A 5,258-nucleotide genomic window follows, 5' to 3' on the forward strand; every position below is an offset into this window, starting at 1 on the left:
GAGAGAGAGGAAAAAAGAAAGAAAGGAGAAAGAGAGAACGGGGGATAGAGAAAGGAGAAAAAGAGTGGAGAGAGGGGAGAACTAAAGAGCGAGCTATCGAGGGCGGGGGAGAAGGGGGACATAATAATGACGAAATGAATGGATACAGATAATTTGCACATTGTAAACCTTTTCATGATTTCTGAAATTACAACTTGATATTTCTTAAATTTTAAATAAAACAACGCAAATTTAATCTTACTTATCAGCTCTACTCAGTATTACTCGTCAGTGCTGTAACCATCACCGCGCCATGGACATATAGCTTAATATCAATATAAATGACAATAAAGCATCAAGGTATATTTCGTGAAGTAAAAGTCTCTTTTTTATTGTATACGGACACAATATCATGAGTACATGTAATTTGTCATCACGTTAATTCCGTGTCAATTACGTATGTTAATTAAATAATCACTGTGCGTCACAGTATACGTTACAAGTTCTACAGCGCCCGTGTGACCTATGGGAAATCATAGGTGATGTAGTTTCACTGGGTTTATTCCGCGTAGGCAAAGATCTCATATTACACTAATTCTGCTGCACTATGCCCGTTTCATAATGTAAATAGCACGCACGCACATACACACACGCGCGCAAACGAATATACCGCCAATACTGTTATATTTTAGTTGTGTAATTTTAGAGGTATAACTATCATGGCAAATTCCAGCTTTTACTAGAACCCGTTAGTTTTCGACTGCTATTTCACAGACAATTACTATTGCAAAACTAAACTTATTATCTTATAACGCGATAACTGCTACAGTACTTTCTACGGCGAACGACACCGGCAATCGGCTATGAAGAGGCGGAAGCGTATATTAGACATGCATGTGGACGAAATATGCAGTATCTCAACATGCTACGAGAAGTAAATACTAGAGAAAATTGCTGGCAATAGATCAATAATATTATGTTTACGACTGCATTTCAAATTTCAAGGTTTGCGTGACTCGTTCAATAGGTAAAATTAATGAAAATAAATCTGCAATACTAAGGAATAGAAACCGGACACAGTTTCTGCACAATTATAGCTTCACTCAACGCAAACGGTTCGGCTAAATTACCACGTTTTAGATACGAAAAAATACACAGTCAGATATTACAGAAGTAGATATTATGATATAAGGTGACAAATTAAATGTGCCGACTGAATAAAAAACGCACGAAGAAGAGGAAGAAGAAGATTACTGTAATGTGTGTGAGGTATTGAGTGCTGAACATCTGTCGTTATGATTTATTCTTAACCCTAGAACATAATATTTGGTATTGTAAGGTTGGTAATGGTAGCTGATTGCGAGGAAGAATCTTGTACACGAGGGCACGCGTGTCGCTCTCCGCCTACCTCGCTGCGTCCAACGATTTTACACGTAGGCAGTAACAACAACAATCAGCGCACTATAGTGACGAAAAAACGAAAGAAGTAGAAAACCATGAAGTCGCCACGAACCGTGAACATGACACGGTGTAGTGACATCAAAGACTACAGCACTTCACGCACGTTCAACAACTTTCAGGCCAGTACAGTCGAACCGTGATATCGCATCACTCACATTAATCTGAATACCGCCTATAAACTGACCGTTTCAAAGAGTAATCCGTCGTTTATACATACCTTTATCATAGTTTTATAACATGTCGTATTGTAATCTATATACTTTTACCGCCAAGTAGAATCAAACATCAAATTTCATCTCATTATCATATTATATATACATATATATGTATATAGATATAGAACAGAATTCCATATAATCCGAGTGTGCTGCCCACCATCACAGCATTTCCGCCGCAGACCAAACATGGCGTCCGGTCGCAGACCAAGCCTAGATGGTCACTCAGCGTCGCCGCTTACAGAGCGCACAGTCGCACTCCTCCGCTGACAGGATGGCAAACTGGCGGATTCCACCCGTACACAGAACTTTTACCGACACCTGTACACACACAAAGAGAGAAAGAAAGACAGCATAGAGCATATATGTAAATACAATTTCGTTGTGATTGATTTGTTAACTTTTCAAGTTCGTTTGACACACATTCGGAGAATTTAACTGGGCGAGTGAAGCAAGCCGAGGCACAGCCAGGTGGCGCTGCAGAGCAGTCTGGTCACATGGAAAAATCTGCAAGTGAGTCCTGCACTTCTTTTGATTGTTATCGATTTTATTTGTGTGCATTTTAACTCTTCTGCTTGTTAGAGTTCCGGCTTTTACTTGAACGCTCTTGCATGCGATCGTGATGTGGTTGTCATCTGTTTATCTCGAATAAAACTTTTCAGTTTGACTCAGTATTATGTTTGGCTAAATATTGAGCAAGTCTGCAGCCCAAGTCTAGAGAGATTTTCTTTCGTCACCGTGGAATCATGGCAGTTCGTCTTTATTGGTTTAGGAGATCTATTTTTAGTGTTGCTGTTGCGTAGCTAAACAGTGGCTCCCTCTGTCTGTTAACGAGTTTGTTAAGACAGTAAACAGTTGTTTACCGTAATATTGTGCTGTCGGTAAAAATTCGTTTATTTACTATATGGCCTAGCATGCCGCATTGTACACTTGCAGTTATATGACGTTGTGCAGCATGGAACCCGTATAAGCAGAGGCTGTGGTGTTAGAATGTCAGTGAGAATGCAAAAAACAAGGCCAAAATCCTCAAATCACCTAGATATTTAGTCATTTCATTGTATCATCTTGCCTTGTAGGTGTTGTCCACCTAAGATATGGTTCGAATTATTTAGTGCAACTGCTAGTTTAGAATAGGATTCGTCTTTAAATGTTTTTGACTATCATGACAGGAAATCTATTGTCATGATACATTTTCTTAATCGATAGCGGACGTTAAAACAACCGGTTTTCTTTGCAGTTCTTTCAACAAGTGTTTTTAAACCTGTTGTATATAGACTTTTAAATATGGTTCTATGTTTCTCTACAGGTCCCAAGATCAAGGTTTCGTAAGCAAAAGTCAAGCGGACGTCTTGTAGCTTTCAACTGCATGACCTGGTATGTGTTGCCAGTGTAACAAGAAGGATTGCCCTCTCTTTAACAATATCAGTTAGAGTTAGCCACATCATATATACGCTAGAGTCCTTGACGAGTGATATAGAATGTGCAGCTTATAAGAATATTTTTTTATTCGATTCTAGATGGGATTTCATTTGCCTTTTATTTGGTCCAAATCAGGATATAGTCCAGTGTAGTGCCAGCAGTATAGTAACAGCAAGTATAGGTTTTTAAATTTTACTTACGTGTCATGCTTTAGAGTGCTTTATGAAAGTTTATTTATGTTATATTTTTGTGGTCCCACTTGCTTGCAAAGTGTAAAATTTTAAATTTTAATGAGACATTTAATTTTCCACCTATAGTGTATAATGTGAATGGATTTTTAAACTTGCATTTTACAAATTTTACTTTTGCATTTACAAACTCGCGTACTCCTTACGTGGAAGAACGCATCTATTTTTATTGGCATTCACTGTGCAATGCAAGCAAAATTTCTGTATGTGTGCGTGCGTGCGTGTGATAAAATAGTTTTTTGCGAAATAAGATATGCTGGCTAATCCAATAGCTAATTACCTACCTCTGTAAGATCTGAAACAGTGCATCAGTTGTTGCGTCAGTTCCAGTACATAGCTAACCGATTAGTTAAACATGATGGCATATATTTAGATTTGCTATATTTTCTCTATATGTGTATATATATATATATATATATATATATATATACCACATACGTACACATATCCTGATATATCGTCATGTTCTCTCTGTCGTTCTCATCTCAGTTTTATTGCAGCTTTGCATCTTTTAAGAGCTGTGTTATATGTCACTTGGACTGTTTTATGATGATATGATATAGGTCTGCCAAAAACATAAATGTATTATAATAGTCCAGTGTAACCGTATTTTGTCTACCCAGTTCACAGATTATACATTTGTATGTTCCCGTATTTATAATGTCGCCAGGTAATTTAATTTGATGACACAATTCTTCTGCAATAGTAATGTACGTCTTGGTCAATAATGCTTCAGGGGTTGTCATAAATATCTATACAAAGTAGAATTCCAATGCATTTCAATGATAAATTCCCCCGTGGTGCCAAACTGGTCACTAGCCATGTGCTTTGGTGCAGTTGTGGAACATTTCGTAAGGACCGCAATAGCAAGAAGACCTTTATGCTGGTAATACGGCAGAAGTTATGATCAAGCATAATCTCACTTCAGTTTTTTCATCACTTCATCAGCTAATATGCATAGAAAATGAATACGATCGTGAACGTGTCGATACAAATATGCAGATAGTTTATATATGTACAGATATGTTCAAGATGTGACGATTAGCTTCTGCATAGAAATAATGCTTATCCGGTATTTCCGAATTTACAGTGAGCGACTTTCTACCCGTCTTTTGTTTGTAGCTATTTGATTTTTAAGCTTTATCTACAGGCTATGCATTGGCGATCCTCAGCTGCCATAGCAATGCGAGGTGGCTGTGGGAATATTACTCGAATGGCGGTCTTGCAATACGTGAATCGTTTCTTGGAAGGTTCTTCGAACGTTGCCGTGGTTAAACTAAATAAAATTAAACGAATCTCACTTGGTATGGTTCGGCTTCATATCAAGATGAAGAATGATCATCTGTGGTGTCCATATATATAGTCTACCTACATTATTTTTATGGTGGTGTCCAGCAGGGGAAAAATAACTTTTTTTCACGGGAACTCTTTGTCAAGTCTGTGGGGGAAAATAGCTCTCGGCAAAAATTTTACGGGAGCTATTTTGAGCCTCACGGGAGCAATTTCAGAGGTTTGAAGAGCGAATTGCTCATCGCTCCCGTGTATTTTTTACCCTGGTGTCCAGCAGATAATACAAGTTTGACTGATCCCCCCCTGCACAAACATTATACAAGATGGGTGTGTTATTTGCACAACTATAGATATATACAAACACAATTGTGTTGTAAAAAATGATTACAACACAAAAACAATGATGTACAATGAATTGTGTTTGTATATATCTATGGCACAATGTTGTATCGAAGTATTTGTGTGCATCGCTTAAATTGATCCAACGTGCACAAATATTTATCTGTATATTTATTCGTAGTAATAATTGTCGGTGGTGCCTCGAGCAGATTCGTGAGGCATCAGAATACTGCAGGCGTGATTGATCCATTGATCTATATATATATATTATCAGGAGTAAGATAATATAGGATCCTATATTATCTTA

The sequence above is a fragment of the Priapulus caudatus genome, unplaced genomic scaffold (genome assembly GCF_000485595.1).
Source record: "Priapulus caudatus unplaced genomic scaffold, Priapulus_caudatus-5.0.1 Scaffold418, whole genome shotgun sequence".
Classification (NCBI taxonomy): Eukaryota; Metazoa; Priapulida; class Priapulimorpha; order Priapulimorphida; family Priapulidae; genus Priapulus; species Priapulus caudatus.